Source organism: Symphalangus syndactylus, chromosome 21, assembly GCF_028878055.3.
Source record: "Symphalangus syndactylus isolate Jambi chromosome 21, NHGRI_mSymSyn1-v2.1_pri, whole genome shotgun sequence".
In the NCBI taxonomy this organism is placed as follows: domain Eukaryota; kingdom Metazoa; phylum Chordata; class Mammalia; order Primates; family Hylobatidae; genus Symphalangus; species Symphalangus syndactylus.
Window position 1 is genome coordinate 57,061,694 of NC_072443.2, and position 16,587 is coordinate 57,078,280.

The 16,587-nt window shown below is 43.5% G+C and overlaps 1 protein-coding gene across 34 annotated transcripts in view; it reads right to left on the bottom strand.

Annotated features, from left to right (window-relative positions):
* Nucleotides 1–16,587, bottom strand: part of ATG7 (autophagy related 7) — a 279,894-nt gene that overhangs the window by 129,203 nt on the left and 134,104 nt on the right. The gene's annotated exons all lie outside the window — the stretch shown is intronic.

Below are 16,587 nucleotides of genomic sequence, written 5' to 3' on the forward strand. Positions count from 1 at the left end.
TACGCCATGCGAACACTAAGCAAAAGTAAGTAGAAGTATCTGAATTAATTTCAGATAGAACAGACTTCAAAGCAAATAATGTTATTCGATAAAGAAGGGCATTACATAATAATAAAGGGCTCAATTCTCCAGTAAGACACAGTTCTTAATGTGTATGTACTTAACAACAATGCATCAAAATACACAAGGTAAAAACTAATAGTATGGCAAGAAGAAACAGACGAATCTACTTTTGTAGCTGCAGACTTCAATACTGCTCTATCAGAAGTAGAAAGATCCAGCAGACAGAAGGTTAAAAAGGACACACTTGAACTCAAAACACTATTTATTAATCAACTGGATAGAATTCACCTCTCTATTTCATCCAACAACCACAGAATACACATTCTTCTCACATTCACATGGAATATTCACCAAGGTAGAACATTCTGGGCCATAAAGCATACTTTAACAAATTTAAAAGAACAGAAATCATATAAAGTCTGCTCTCAGACCACAATAGAACCCAGAAATTCACAACAGAAAGATAATTGGAATATCTCAATATATGTAAGGTTAAACAATAACACATGAATAAAAAATCTCAAGAGAAATTTAAAATATTTGAACTAAATATAAATGAAAACACAATGTATCAAAATTCATGGGATGCAGGGAAAGCAGTGCTTAGAGAGAGAAATCTGTATCACTGAAATAATATATTAGAAAAGAAGAAAGACCTAAAATCAATAATCTGATCTTACCCCTTAGGTAACAAGAGCAGCAAATTAAATCCACAGTAAGCAGAAGAAAAGAGAATAAAAACTAGAGGAGAAATCAGTAACACTGAAAACAGAAAATCAATGGAGAAACAATCAATCAATAAGACCAAAAGCTAGTTCTTTGACAAAGTAAATTGATAAGCCTCCAATTAGACTAAGATAAAAAGAGAGAATCACTTTTTAGTGATAGTATTCCTTTATTATCCTTTTCATGTCTATGAGATCTGTATTGATGAAAAGGATAATAAAAGAATACTATCAACAACCCCGTATCTAGAAATTTGATAAAACTAAATGAATTGAACCAATTATTTAAAGACAGAATCCACCAAAACTCAAATAAAAAAAAAATGGAAATTCTAAACAGGCCTATTTCTATAAAATAAATTGAATCAATAATTAATAACCTTCCCAAATAGAAAGCACCAGGCCCAGATGGGCTCACTGGGGGAATTCTGCCAAACATTTAAGAAAGAGATTATACCAATCATCTACAATCTCTTTCAGAAGACAGAAGCAAAGGGAATACTTCCTAATTCATTCTATAAGGCCAGCATCACCCTAATACCAAAGCCAGATAAAGACATTACTAGAAAACTACAGACCAATATATCTTATGAACATAGATGCAAGAATCTTAAAATATTAGCAAATCAAATCCAATGATACAGTCATGCACCACACAACATTTCAGTCAAGGAGGAACTACATATAAAATGGTGGTCCCACAGATTATAATGGAGCCAAAAAATTCCTAAGCCCTAGTGAAGCCATAGCCATCACAATGTCATAGTGCAACACATTACTTCCATGTCTGTGGTGATGCTGGTGTAAATAAACTACTGTGCTGCCCATAGTATAAAATATACCACGTACAATTATATATAGTACATAATACTTGATAATCAACTATGTTATCAGTTTATGTATTTACTATACTATACATGTTAGCATTATTTTAGCAAAGTGTAATCCTTCTACTTAATAAAAAAAATTAACTGCATTCCAGAAGAAGGCATTGCTATCATAAGAGATGACAGCTCTATGCATGTTATTGCCCCTGAAGACCTTCCAGTGGGTCAAGATGTAGAGGTGGAAGGCAGTGATACTGATGATCCTGACCCTGTGTAGGTGTAGGCTAATGTGTATGTTGTGTCTTAGTTTTTAACAAAAAAGTTTAAATAATAAAATAAAAATTTTTAAAGGAAAAAGCATACAGGATAAGGATATAAAGAAAAAATGTTTTTGTATGGCTGTACAATTTGTTTGTGTTTTAAGCTAGGTGTTATTACAAAAGAGTAAAAAAAGTTTTTAATCAAAACATTTATAAAGTGAAAAAGGTTACAGTAAGCTAAAGGTAATTTATTACTGAAGACCAAAAAATATTTTTTAAGTTTAGTGTTGTTTATCAAGGCTACAGTGGTGTACAAATTGTCCTAGACCTTCACGGTCACTCACTACTGACTCACCCAGAGCAACTTCCAGCCCTACAAACTCCATTTATGGTAAGTATTCTGCACAGGTGTACCATTTTAAAAAAATCTTTTATACCATACTTTTACTGTACTTTTTCTATATCGAGATACATTTAGATACGCAAGTACTTACCGTTGTGTTATAGTCGTCTACAGTGTTCATTACAGTTACATACTGTACAGGCTTGCAGCCTAGGAGCAACAAGCTATACCATATAGCCTAGGTGTGCAGTAGGCTTATGCTGTCATGGTTTGTATAAGGACACTTTACGACGTTCATACAACAATGAAATCACCAAACACATTTCTTAGAATGTATCCCCATCATTAAGCAACACATGACTGTATATAAAAAGAATTATATGCCATGATCATGTAGGATTTATCCCAGGTGCACAAGCCTGGTTCAACATTTGAAAATCAATATAAACCATCACATCCATAGGCAAAAGAAGAAAATCACATTATATCAATAGGCGCAGAAAGAACATTTTACAAAATTGAACAGTCATTTATGACAAAAACTCTCAGTAAACTAGGAATAGAGGGAAACTTCAATTTGATAAAGAACATCCACAAAATCTCTACATCTAAGAATTTAACTAAAGGTGAAAAACCAGAAGTTTCTCCATGAAGGCAAGAAGGCAAGAAAACAGGAACAAGGCAAGAAAATCCCCTCACCGTTCCTTTTCAACATCATAATAGAAGGCCTAGCTAATGAAATAAGAAAAAGAAATAAAGACAGTTTTATTTCTTTTTTATTTCTTTTATTTCTTCCTGATTGGGAAGGAAGAAATAAAACTGTCTGTTCATAGATGACATGACTGCCCACGTAGAAAATCCAAATCAATAAAAACACTGTTGGAACTAACACGCAATCATAGCAACACTGCAGGATACATAGGGTGCAGGATACACAGTCAATATATAAGACTAGGCCGGGCACGGTGGCTCATGCCTGTAATCCCAGTACTTTGGGAGGCCGAGGTGGGTGGATGACCTGAAGTCAGGACTTTGAGACCAGCCTGGCCAACATGACAAAACCCCATCTCTACTAATAATTAAAAAATTAGCTGGGTGTGGTTGTATGCACCTGGAATCCCAGCTACTCAGGAAGCCAAAGCAGGAAAACCACTTGAACCTGGGAGGAGGTGGAGGTTACAGTGAGCCGAGATCGCGCTCCAGCCTGGGCAACAAGAGCAAGACTCCATGTCAAAAAAAAAAAAGAAAAAAAAAAAAAAAAAAAAACACTCAATTATTTTCCAGTATACTAGCAATGAACAAGTGGAATTTGAAATTACAAACATAATACCATAACCTAGATGAAAATAGACAAATTCCTAGAAACACAAAACCCATCAGAATGAAATCACAAAGAAACGGAAAATCTGAATAGATCTATAACCAATAAGGAGACTGAATCAGTAATCAAAAATCTCCCGACAAACAAAAGCCCTGCACCTGATGGTTCCGCTGGTGAGTTCTATCAAACATTTAAAGAACTAGTACCACTGCTTTTCAAATTTTTCTAAAGAATTAAAGATGGAACACTTCCTAAGTCATTCTATGAGGCCAGCAGTGGCCTGACACCAAAGCTAGACAAAGGCACTATGAGAAAACCATGGACTAATACCACTTATAAATTAATGCAAAAATCCTCAATGAAATAACAGTAAACTGTGTTGACTTTGCATTCTGCTACTTTGCTGAATTCATTTATTAAGTCAAAGTTTTTTTTGTGACATCTTTACAGTTTTCTACATATTAGATCATATCTTATATTAAAAGGATTATACAACATGACCAAGTGAGATTTATTCCTGGAATGGAAGGATGAAAAACCAATGTAACACCATATAAACTGAAGAAAGTGAGGAGGAAAAGCCACACAATCATCTCGATTGATGCAGAAAAAGCATTTGACAAAATTCAACCCCTTTCATGATAAAAACACTTAAACTAGGAATAGAAGGAAACTGCCTCAACATAATAAAAGCCATATGCAACAAAACCCACAGCAAATATCATACACAGTGATGAAAGAAGGAACGCTTTCTCTCTAAGATCAGTAAAAAGGCAAGGATGCCTAATTTCACCACTTCTATTCAACACAATACTAGAAGTTCTAGCCAGAGAAATTAGTCAAGGAAAATAAATAAAAGGCATCCAAATTGAAAAGGAAGAAGTAAAACGATTTCTGCTTGCAAATGATATGATTTTACATGTACAAAACCCTACAGTCTACGAAAACTGAATTCAGCAAAGCAGCAGGATACAAAGTTAACATGAAAACCAGTTACATTTCTATGCACTAATAATGAACAATCTAAAAAAGAAACTATAAGTTTATTTACAATAGCATCAAAAAGAATATAATGCTTAGGAATTAACTTGAGGTGAAAGACTTATACAATAAAAGTTATAAAACAATGCTGAAATTAAAGACATCATAAATAAATGGAAATACACCCCATCATAAATAAATGGGAACACAACCCATATTCATGAATTGGAAGAATTAGTATTGTTAAGATCCTACCCAAGGAAATCTACAGATTCATTGTGATCTCTATAGAAATCCAATGGTGTTTTTTGCAGAAATAAAAAGCCATCCTAAAATTCATATGTAATCTTAAGAGACACTTAATTGCCAAAACAATCTTGAAGAAGAGGAGCAAAGCTGGAGACTCACACTTCCTGATTTCCAAACTTACTACAAAGCTACAGTAATCAAATTTACTATAGTACAAAGCTACAAAGTTCAGTGTAGTACTGGCATAGAGACAAGACATATTCATAGACCAATGAAACAGAATAGAGCACGCAGAAACAATCCTCACAGATACAGTCTCAATTTCTGACAAGGGTGCCAAGATCATCCAATGAAAAAAAGTGAAACCAACCCAAGAGTCCCACAGACAGTTGCTTTTGGATAAACACGGAAGTTGACCCTTCTGCTGTTAAAGCTTGAAACTCCTATTTGTTTTATCTGAGTTCCTTCCCTCAGGAAAGGACCTTCAGGCCTATTGAAAAAAAAAGAAAAGAATCAAATAACTGGAACTCATCAGATCACGGCACCAGATGCCTCCTTACCCCTCTCTAGTTTTTATTTTCTTACATATTGTTACATTTCCTCCCTGCTATATAAAGCCCTAGTTTTAGTCAGTCAGGGAGATGGACTTCAGACTGAGCTCCTATCTCCTTGGCTGCAGCACCGGATTAAAGCCTTCTTTCTTGGCCGTACTTGTCTCAGTGATTGGCTTTCTGTGCACCAAGCAGCAGCAGGACCTAGACAGAAACCCTGGTGTTTCAGTAAAAAAAGGAGTCTTTTGAATGAATGATACCGGGAAAACTGGATATCCACAGGCAAAAGAAGGAAATTGGACTCTCACCTAACACCATATTAAAAAATTAACTCGAAATAGATCAAAGACCTAAATGGAAGACCTAAAACTATAAAACTTTTAGAAGAAAAAACAGGGCAAAAGCTGCACAACAATGGATTTAGCAATGATTTCTTAGATATGACATCAAAGGCACAGGAAACAAAAAAAATAGACTGAATTTCATAGACGGACAACATCAACAGAGTAAAAGGGCAACTTCTGGGATGGGACAAAATAATCTGCAAATCATATCTGATAAGAATTTTTTTTTTTTTCTGGAGACAGTCTCACTGTGTTGCCAGGCTGGAGTGCAGTGGCGTGATCTTGGCTCACTGCAACCTCCACCTCCTGGGTTCAAGTGATTCTCCTGCCTCAGGCTCCTGAGTAGCTGAGACTCAGGCACGTCTCACCATGCCTGGCTAATTTTTGTATTTTTAGTAGAGACAGGGTTTCACCATGTTGGCCAGGATGGTCTCCATCTCTTGACCTCATGATCCGCCCACCTTGGGCTCCCAAAGTGCTGGGATTACAGGCATGAGCCACTGTGCCCAGCCCTGATAAGAAATTAATATACAGAATACACAGGTAATACTAAAACTCAACAACAAACAACCCAGTTAAAAAATGGACGGGTGATGTGAACAGACATTTCTCTAAAGATATACAAATGGCCAATAAGCACATGAAGAGATGCTCAACATCACTAATAATTAGAGAACTGCAAGTAAAAGAGTGAGACCCCACCTTACATACATTAGAATGGCTACTATTTTAAAATAAAAAAGAAAAATAACAAGTGTTGACAAGCATGTGACGATAAAAAAAAAACCCTTTTACATTGCTGATTGGAATGTAAAATGCTGCAGCCATCATAAAAAATTGCATGGCAGTTACTTGAAAAAATTAAAAGAGAGCTGGGCACAGTGGCTCACGCTTGTAATCCCAGCACTTTGGGAGGCCGAGGCGGGCGATCACAAGGTCAGGAGATCGAGACCATGGTGAAACCCCGTCTCTACTAAAAATACAAAAAATTAGCCGGGCATGGTGGTGGGTGCCTGTAGTCCTCCCAGCCACTCGGAGAGGCTGAGGCAGGAGAATGGCGTGAACCCAGGAGGCGGAGCTTGCAGTGAGCCGAGATCGCGCCACTGCACTCCAGCCTGGGTGACAGAGCAAGACTCCGTCTCAAAAAAAAAATAAAAAATAAAAAATAAAAAAGAATTATAAGATCCAGCAATTCAATTCTGGATATATACCCAAAAGAATCCAGCAATTCAATTCTGGCTATACACCCAAAAGAATTAAAAGCAGGGAACTGAAGAAATAGTTGTACACTCATGTACATAACAGCATTATTCACAATAGCTAAAATGTGGATGCAATCCAAGTGTCCATCCATGGATGAATGGATAAACAAAATGTAGTATATGCTACATACAATGAAATATTATTCAACCTTTAAGAGTAAGGAAATTCTGACACATGCTACACCATGGAGGAACTTTGAGAACATTATACTAAGTGGAATGAGCCAATCACAAAAAGACAAATAATGTATGATTCTACTTATGAGGGACTTAGAAAAGTGGCTGGCAGGGCTGGAGAGATAAGAAAATGGGGAGTTATTGTTTGATGGTTATAGAGTTTCAGTTCTATAAGAGAAAAGAATTGTGAAGGTAAGTGGTGGTGATAACCACCAATATTATGAAGGAATTTAATACCACTGAGCTGTATGTTTAAAAACAGAATGGCAAATTTTATATGTATTTTATCACATAAAAAATTGAAAGAAAAATCTATGAATAAAGTACATTTGTCAACAAGACAAATTTCTGAATTGATGTTCAAATACTATCAAATTTTAATTTTAAAAAACCATATAATATCATTCACATTAGCAACACCCAAAATACCTAGGTACAAATAACAAAATATGTACAAGATGTACATATGGAGAACTACTGATGAGAGAAGTTGGAGACAATCTAAAAATAAAGTGGTATTTCTTGTTCATGGATAGGAGGACTTAATATGTCGAGATAATCAAGTTTTTCCCAATTTGACCTATAGAGTCAATGCAATCGCATCAAAATCACAGCAATGTATTGTGTAGATATAAAACAAGCTGATTGTAAAGTTTTTGTAGGGAGGCAAAAGACCCAGATTAGCCAACATAATATTAAAGAAGGACAAAGTTGGAGGATTGACACTACCTAACTTCTAGACCAACTGTACAGCTACAGTCAGCAAGACAGTGTGGTTGGTGAAAGAATAAAAAAATATATCACAGAACAGAGAGCCCAGAATTAGACCCACCTTAGTCAACTGATCTTTGACAATGGGGCCAAGGCAACACAATGCAGAAAAGATAATCTGTTCAACTGGACAACCACATGGAAAAAAAAAAAAAAAAAAAAAAAAAAAAAAAAAAAAAGAACCTAGACACACATCTTTCACACCTTATACCCATCACAAAAAATAACTCAAAATGTATCACAGACCTACCTACATATAAAACACAAAACTATAAACCTCCTAAAGGATAACATGGGAGAAAATCTAGATGACTCTGGGTTTGGCAATGTCTTTTTAGATACAACACCAAAGGCATGATCTATGAAAGAAAAACAGATGCTCCTCAACTTAGGATGGGGGTATACACCCACTATAAGTTGAAAACACCCTAAGTATAAAATGCATTTATTACACCTAACTACTGAACATCATAGCTGAGCCTAGCCTCCCTTAAACATGTTCAGAACATATATGTCAGCCTGCAGTTGGGCAAGATCATCTGGCAACACAGTGCAACACAGAGTACTAGTCGATAGTTGTTTACCCTCACGATCGTGTGGTTGAGTGGAGCTGCAGCTTGCTGCCACTGCCCGGCATCTCAAGAGAATATCATACCACATATCACTAGCCTGGGAAAATATCAAAATCCACAATTTGAAATATGTTTCTAATGAATGCCTATTACTCTCACACCATGGTAAACTGAAAAATTGTAAGTCAAAGTATTGTAAGTCAAGGGCCATCTGTAATTGGTAGGCTGGACTTTATTAAAATTAAACATTTCTGCTCTGAAAAAGAAACAAACCATCAGGAGGATGAAAAGACCAGCTGCAGGCCACGAGAAACTATTTACAAAGACACATTTAATAAAGGACTGTTATCCAAAATACATGAAGAACTCTTAGAACACAACAATAAAAATACAAACAACCCAATTAAAAAACGAGCCAAAGATCTTAACAGATACCTCACCAAAGAAGATATACAAGTAAGCATATGAAAGATGCTCTGGCCAGCAAGATGGCTCACACCTGTAATCCCAGCACTTTGGGAGACTAATATGGAGTTGCTCTGTGTCCCCACCCAAATCTCATATTGTAGCTCCCATAATTCCAACATGTTATGGGGGGGACCCAGTGGGAGACTATTGAATCATGGGGGTGGGTCTTTCCCATGCTGTTCTCATGATAGTTAATGGATCACACAAGATATGACGGTTATAAAGAGGCGTTCCCCTGCACAAGCTCTCTCTTTGCCTGCTGCCATCCATGTAAGATGTGACTTGCTCCTCCTTACCTTCTGCCAGGATTGTGAGGCCTCCCCAACCATGTGAACTGTAAGTCCAATAAACCTCTTGATTTTGTAAATTGCCCAGTCTCAGGTATGTCTTTATCAACAGCATAAAAATGGACTAATCCAGTAAACTGGTACCAGGAGTGGGGTGTTGCTGAAAAGATACCCAAAATGTGGAAGCAAATATGGAACTGGGTAACAGGTAGAGGTTGGAACAGTTTGGAAGGCTCAGAAGAAGACAGAAAAATGTGGCAAAGTTTGGAACTTCCTAGAGACTTGCTGAATGGCTTTGACAAAAATGGTGACAGTGATATAAACAATAAGGTCCAGGCTGAGGTGGTCTCAAATGGAGATGAGGAACTTGTTGGGAACTGGAACAAAGGTGGCTTTTGCTATGTTTTAGCAAAGAGATTGGTGTCATTTTGCCCTGCCCTAGAGATTTGTGGAACTTTGAACTTGAGAGATGATTTAGAGTATCTGGTAGAAGAAATTTCTAAGCAGCAAAGCATTCAAGAGGTAACTTGGGTGCTGTCAAAGGCATTCAGTTTCAAAAGGGAAACAGAGCAAAAAAGTTTGGAAAGTTTGCAGCCTGACAATGCAATAGAAAAGAAAATCCCATTTTCTGAGGAGAAATTCAAGCCAGCTGCAGAAGTTTGCTTAAATAACTAGGAGCCGAAATGTTAATCACCAAGACAATGAGGAAAATGCCTCCAGGGCATGTCAGAGAACTTTGTGGCAGCCCCTCCCATTACAGGCCCTGAAGCCTAGAAGGAAAAAGTGGTTTCAAGGGCCGAGCCCAGGGTCCCTGTGCCATGTACAGCCTAAGGACTTGGTGCCCTGCATCCCAGCCACTCCAGCTGTGGCTGAAAGGGGCCAACAGAGTTCATGCTGTGGCTTCAGAGGATGCAAGCCCCAAGATTTGACAGCTTCCACATGGTTTTGAGCCTGCAAGTGCACAGAAGTCAAGAATTGAGGTTTGGGAACCTATGCCTAGATTTCAGAAGATGTATGGAAATGCCTGGACGCCCAGGCTGAAGTTTGCTGTAGGGGTGGGGTCTTCATGGAGAACCTCTGCTAGGGCAGTGTGGAAGGAAAATGTGGGGTGAGAGCCCCCACACAGAGTTCCTACTGGGGCACTGCCTAGTGAAGGTGTGAGAAGAGGGCCACTGTCTCCAGACCTCAGAATGATAGATTCACTGACAACTTGCACTGTGTGCCTAGAAAAGCCAGATACTCAACACCAGTCTGTGAAAGCAGCCAAGAGGGAGGCTGCACCCCTGCAAAGCCACAGGGGCAGAGCTGCCCCAAGACCATGGGAACCAATCATGCCTTCCCACCTCTTGCATCAGCATGACCTGGATGTGAGACACGGAGTCAAAGGAGATCATTTTGGAGCTTTGGAGTCAAAGGAGATCATTTTGGAGCTTTAAGATTTGACTGCCCCCCTTCCTTCCTTCCTTCCTTCCTTCCTTTCTTCTTTTCCCTCTCGGGCCCAGGCTGCAATCTACTCGGCTTGCTGCTTCCCGCACCACAGACTGCCTGGGTCTGCCGGCGCGCGCCACCGCTGCCTGCCTTTTCTCCTTTCACTTCAGGCACGCGTTCGCCATCTTGGCCACGCTGGTCGCCAGCTCCTCACGCCAAGTGCTCTGCCCGCCTCAGCCTCCCGAGCTACCGGAACTACAGACGGAGTCTCGCTCACCCAGTGCTCGGTGTTGCCCGGGCTGGAGTGCGGTGGCGTGGTCTGGCCTCGCAGCAGCCTCCGCCCCCCAGCCGCCTGCCTTGGCCTACCAGGGTGCTGGGATTGCAGCCCCTGCCCGGCCGCCGCCCCATCTGGGAGGTGGGGAGCGCCTCTGCCCGGCCGCCCCGTCTGGGAAGTGAGGAGCGCCTCTGCCCGGCCACCCACCGTCTGGGAAGTGAGGAGCGCCTCTGCCCGGCCACCCACCGTCTGGGAAGTGAGGAGCGCCTCTGCCCGGCCACCCACCGTCTGGGAAGTGAGGAGCGCCTCTGCCCGGCCACCCACCGTCTGGGAAGTGAGGAGCGCCTCTGCCCGGCCACCCACCGTCTGGGAAGTGAGGAGCGCCTCTGCCCGGCCACCCACCGTCTGGGAAGTGAGGAGCGCCTCTGCCCGGCCACCCACCGTCTGGGAAGTGAGGAGCACCTCTGCCCGGCCGCCCCGTCTGGGAAGTGAAGAGCGCCTCTGCCCGGCCACCCATCGTCTGGGAAGTGAGGAGCGCCTCTGCCCGGCCACCCATCGTCTGGGAAGTGAGGAGCGCCTCTGCCCGGCCACCCCGTCTGGGAACTGAGGAGCGCCTCTGCCCAGCCGCCCCGTCTGGGAGGTGAGGAGCGCCTCTGCCCGGCCACCCATCGTCTGGGAAGTGAGGAGCGCCTCTGCCCGGCCTCCCATCGTCTGGGAGGTGAGGAGCGCCTCTGCCCGGCCGCCCCGTCCCAGAGGAAGTGAGGAGCGCCTCTGCCCGGCCGCCCCGTCCGGGAAGAAGTGAGGCGCGCCTCTGCCCGGCCGCCCCGTCCGGGAAGAAGTGAGGCGCGCCTCTGCCCGGCCGCCCCGTCCGGGAAGAAGTGAGGCGCGCCTCTGCCCGGCCGCCCCGTCCGGGAAGAAGTGAGGAGCGCCTCTGCCCGGCCGCCCCGTCTGGGAAGTGAGGAGCGTCTCTGCCCGGCCGCCCCATCCGGGAAGAAGTGAGGAGCGCCTCTGCCCGGCCGCCCCGTCCGGGAAGAAGTGAGGAGCGCCTCTGCCCGGCCGCCCCGTCCGGGAAGAAGTGAGGAGCGCCTCTGCCCGGCCGCCCCGTCCGGGAAGAAGTGAGGAGCGCCTCTGCCCGGCCGCCCCGTCCGGGAAGAAGTGAGGAGCGCCTCTGCCCGGCCGCCCCGTCCGGGAAGAAGTGAGGAGCGCCTCTGCCCGGCCACCCACCGTCTGGGAATTGAGGAGCGCCTCTGCCCGGCCACCCACCATCTGGGAAGTGAGGAGCGCCTCTGCCCGGCCACCCCGTCCGGGAAGAAGTGAGGAGCGCCTCTGCCCGGCCACCCATCGTCTGGGAGGTGAGGAGCGCCTCTGCCCGGCCACCCATCGTCTGGGAGGTGAGGAGCGCCTCTGCCCGGCCACCCATCGTCTGGGAAGTGAGGAGCGCCTCTGCCCGGCTGCCCCATCTGGGAAGTGAGGAGTGCCTCTGCCCGGCCACCCATCGTCTGGGAGGTGAGGAGCGCCTCTGCCCGGCCACCCATCGTCTGGGAAGTGAGGAGCGCCTCTGCCCGGCCACCCATCGTCTGGGAAGTGAGGAGCGCCTCTGCCCGGCCACCTATCGTCTGGGAAGAAGTGAGGAGCGTCTCTGCCTGGCCGCTCCGTCTGGGAAGTGAGGAGCTCCTCTGCCCGGCCGCCCTGTGTCTGGGTAGAAGTGAGGAGCTCCTCTGCCTGGCCGCTCCGTATGGGAGGTCTACCACGGAGGCCAGAAGCAATGTGGGGGCTGGACGTGGTGGCTCACGCCTGTGGTCCCGGCACTCTGGGGGGCGAGGCGGGTTGATCACTTCGGGCTAGGAGTTCGAGACCAGTCTGGCCAACTTGGTGAAACATGAAGAATACAACAGACAAACCAACCAACCAACTCAGTGACAACAAAACAGGTCTACCCTGGAGTCATACTCTAATTTTTTCTATTTTCTTCCCTTTCTGATCCTTTATCCCACTTTCTTTTTCTTCCTCTTCCTTCTCCCTCTTCTTTGTCAAATAGAGGATTGAGTTATTATCACTGATCCATATAAAGTCCCTCTCTCATTTATTTTAACTCCCACCCCCCATTTCTATTCCCCGACTTCCCATGTGCAACCTTCCTAATATGTTTGATACGCATCTTTTTGTTTGTATGTATTTTTAGAAAGTGTTTATTGTTTTTGTATGCAAAAATTAATAAAAAAAAAAAAAAAAAAAAAAAAAGATTTGACTGCCCCACTGGATTTCAGACTTGTTGGGGCCTGAGCTCCTTTGTTTTGGTCAATTTCTCCAATTTGGAATGGCTGTATTTACTCAATGCCTGTACCCCCATTATATCTAGGAAGTAACTAACTTGCTTTTGATTTATACAGGCTCATAGGCAGAAGGGACTTGCCTTGTCTCAGATGAGACTTTGGACTGTGGACTTTTGCATTAATGCTGAAATTAGTTGAGACTTTGGGGGACTGTTGGGAAGACATAATTGGTTTTGAAATGTGAAGATATGAAATTTGAGAGGGACCAGGGGCAGAATGATATGGTTTGGCTCTGTGTCCCCAATCAAATCTCATCTGTGGCTCCCATAATTCCCATGTGTTATGGGAGGGACCCAGTGGGAGATGATTGAATCATGGGGGTGGGTCTTTCCCATGTTGTTCTCCTGATAGTTAATGGGTCTTACAAGATCGGATGGTTTTAAGAATGGGAGTTTCTCTGCACAGCTCTGTTTGCCTGCTGCCATCCATGTAAGATGCAACTTGCTCCTCCTCACCTTCCGCCAGGATTGTGAGGCCTCCCCAGCCATGTGGAACTGTAAGTCTGATAAAACCTCCTTCTTTTGTAAACTGCCCAGTCTCGGGTATATCTTTATCAGCAGCATGAAAATGGACTAATACAGAGGCTGAGGCAAGAGGACTGCTTGGGCCAGGCACGATGGCTCACGCTTGTAATCTCAGCACTTTGGGAGGCCGAGGCAGGCGGATCACGAGGTCAGGAGATCGAGACCACGGTGAAACCCCGTCTCTACTAAAAATACAAAAAAATTAGCTGGGCGTGGTGGCGGGCACCTGTAGTCCCAGCTACCTGGAGAGGCCAAAGCAGGAGAATGGCATGAACCCGGGAGGCGGAGCTTGCAGTGAGCCGAGATTGCGCCACTGCACTCCAGCCTGGGCAACAGAGCAAGACTCCGTCTCAAAAAAAAAAAAAAAAAAAAAAAAAAAAAAAAAAAGAGGACTGCTTGAAGCCATGAGTTCAAGACCAGCCTGGGCCATATAGCAAGATGTCATCTCTACAGAAATTTTTTTTAAATTAACCGGGCACAGTAGCAGATGCTTGTAATCTCAGTAACTGGGTGGGCGGCTGAGGCAGGAGGATCACTTAAGCCAGGAATTTGAGGCTTCAGTGAGCCATGACTGCACCGCTGCCCTCCAGCCTGGGTGATGGGGCAAGAAACTGTCTCAAAAAAACATGGCAATAGAAATGCTACATATGGGCTGGGCACAGTGGCTCACGCCTGTGATCCCAGCACTTTGGGAGGCTGGGGCGGGCAGATCACTTGAGTCCAGGAGTTAGAGACCAGCCTTGGCAATATGATGAAACCCCATTTCTACCAAAAATACAAAAATTAGCCAGGCGTGGGGATGTGCAACTATAGTCCCAGCCACTTGGGAGACTGAGGCGAGAGGATCACTTGAGCCTGGGAGGCAGAGGTTGCAGTGAGCCGGGATCATGCCACTACACTCCAGCCTGGGTAACAGAGTGAGATTCCATCTCAAAAAAAAAAAAAAAAAAAAAAAAAAAAAAAACCCAAAAACAAAAAAAGCAAGGAAGGAAGGAAGAAAAGGAAAGGAGGGAAGGAAGGAAAGAGAAATGCTACACATGGCCAGGTGCAGTGGGATTACAGGCATCATGCCTATAATCCTAGCACTTTGGGAGGCCAAGGTGGTGGATGTCTTAAGCCCAGAAGTTTAGGATCAGCCTGGGAAACACAGTGAAACCCCATCTCTACAAAAAATTATCCAGGCGTGGTGGCATGCATTTGTAGTCCCAGCTACTTGGGAGGCTGAAGTGGGAGGATCACCTGAGCCTGGGAAGTTGAGGCTGCACTGGGCCACGATCACGACACTGCACTCCAGCCTGGATGACAGAGTGAGATCCTGTCTCAAAAATAAAAATAATAAAAAAAGAAATGCTACACACTTACTACTTGTAAAATATAATTATTACCAAATAGGGCTTGATAAACACAGAAAATACATGACAAGATGACACATAGTGATGTCAGCAAAAATAGTGGAGTAAGAACCTCTGAAAATCCTTTCTATAAGGGAAAAGAGAATGCTGACAAAATCTGGGGCTGTGTATTCAAGAAAAACTGAATCTTGGTAAAACAATAAGCTTTTTGGCATTTCAACTTCCCCTGTTCTCATCGCCTCACCCCCTCAAGCTCCACGGTAGCCTTGAACATCAGTAACACATAATCATAGTGAAAACCGGAAGCCCAATAGTCAGTGGGGACAAGGGGGTGGAGGTGGAGTTTGGGGTCAGAGCTTCTATAAATCTCCACTTTTAGAAAATGTCACCTGTATGGTGTCAGGAAGATGTCCTCATTTGACCTGATTCAGAATTCACCCAGCCTTTTTTCCAGGGCCAACTGTTGAAAACTATCAGAGGCAACTGTTTAACATCATGATCTCCTGACTTGGTATGTAACAGCTGAAGTGACAATAAGCCAACAAAAAGCTTTAAAAAAATCTGGAAAATACTAAAGGAGGCTTTAAAAAGCTGAAGCATATTCTTGAGAATCTAGAAAATACGTGATATGATTTGGCTGTGTCCCCACCCAAATCTCATCTTGAATTGTAGCTCCCACAATTCCCATGTGTTGTGGGAGGGACCCAATGGGAGGTAATTGAATCATGGGGGCGGGTCTTTCTCATGCCATTCTCATGATAGTTAAGTCTCATGAGATCTGATGGTTTTATAAAGGGAGTTCCCCTCCACAAGCCCTTGTCTGCTGCCACTTAAGATGTGCCTTTGCTTCCCCTTTTGCTTTCCACCATGATTGTGAGGCCTCCCCAGCCATGTGGAACTGTAAGTCCATTAAACCTCTTTCCCTTATAAATTACCCAGTCTCGAGTATGTCTTTATTAGCAGCATGAGAATAGACTAATACAACATGGCACAGGCACAAGGCTAGGTACATGCCCAAAACCACACACCTGCTCAGGGAAGATCTGAGAAGGCCCTAAACTCAGTCTAGCTGACCTTAAGAATGCAAGCAGGAGATAAAAGGCAAGGTAGAGGTATTAATGGCTTGGCTGAGCATTGAAGGCTGCTGAAAAAAATTTGAGCTGGAGCCGGCCATGGTGGCTCATGCTCATAATCCCAGCACTTTGGGAGGCCAAGGAGGGCAGATCACTTGAAGTCAGGAGTTCGTGACCAGCCTGGCCAATATGATGAAACGCCATCTCTACTAAAAATATAAAAATTAGCCAGGCGTGGTGGCGAGCACCTGTAATCTCAGCTACTTGGGAGGCTGAGGCAGGAGAATCACTTGAACCCAGGAGGTGGAGGTTGCAGTGAGCCGAGAAGATCACACCACTGCACTCTGGTCTGGGCGACAGAGCAAGACTCTATCGCCAAAAAAAAAAAAAAAATTGAGCTCG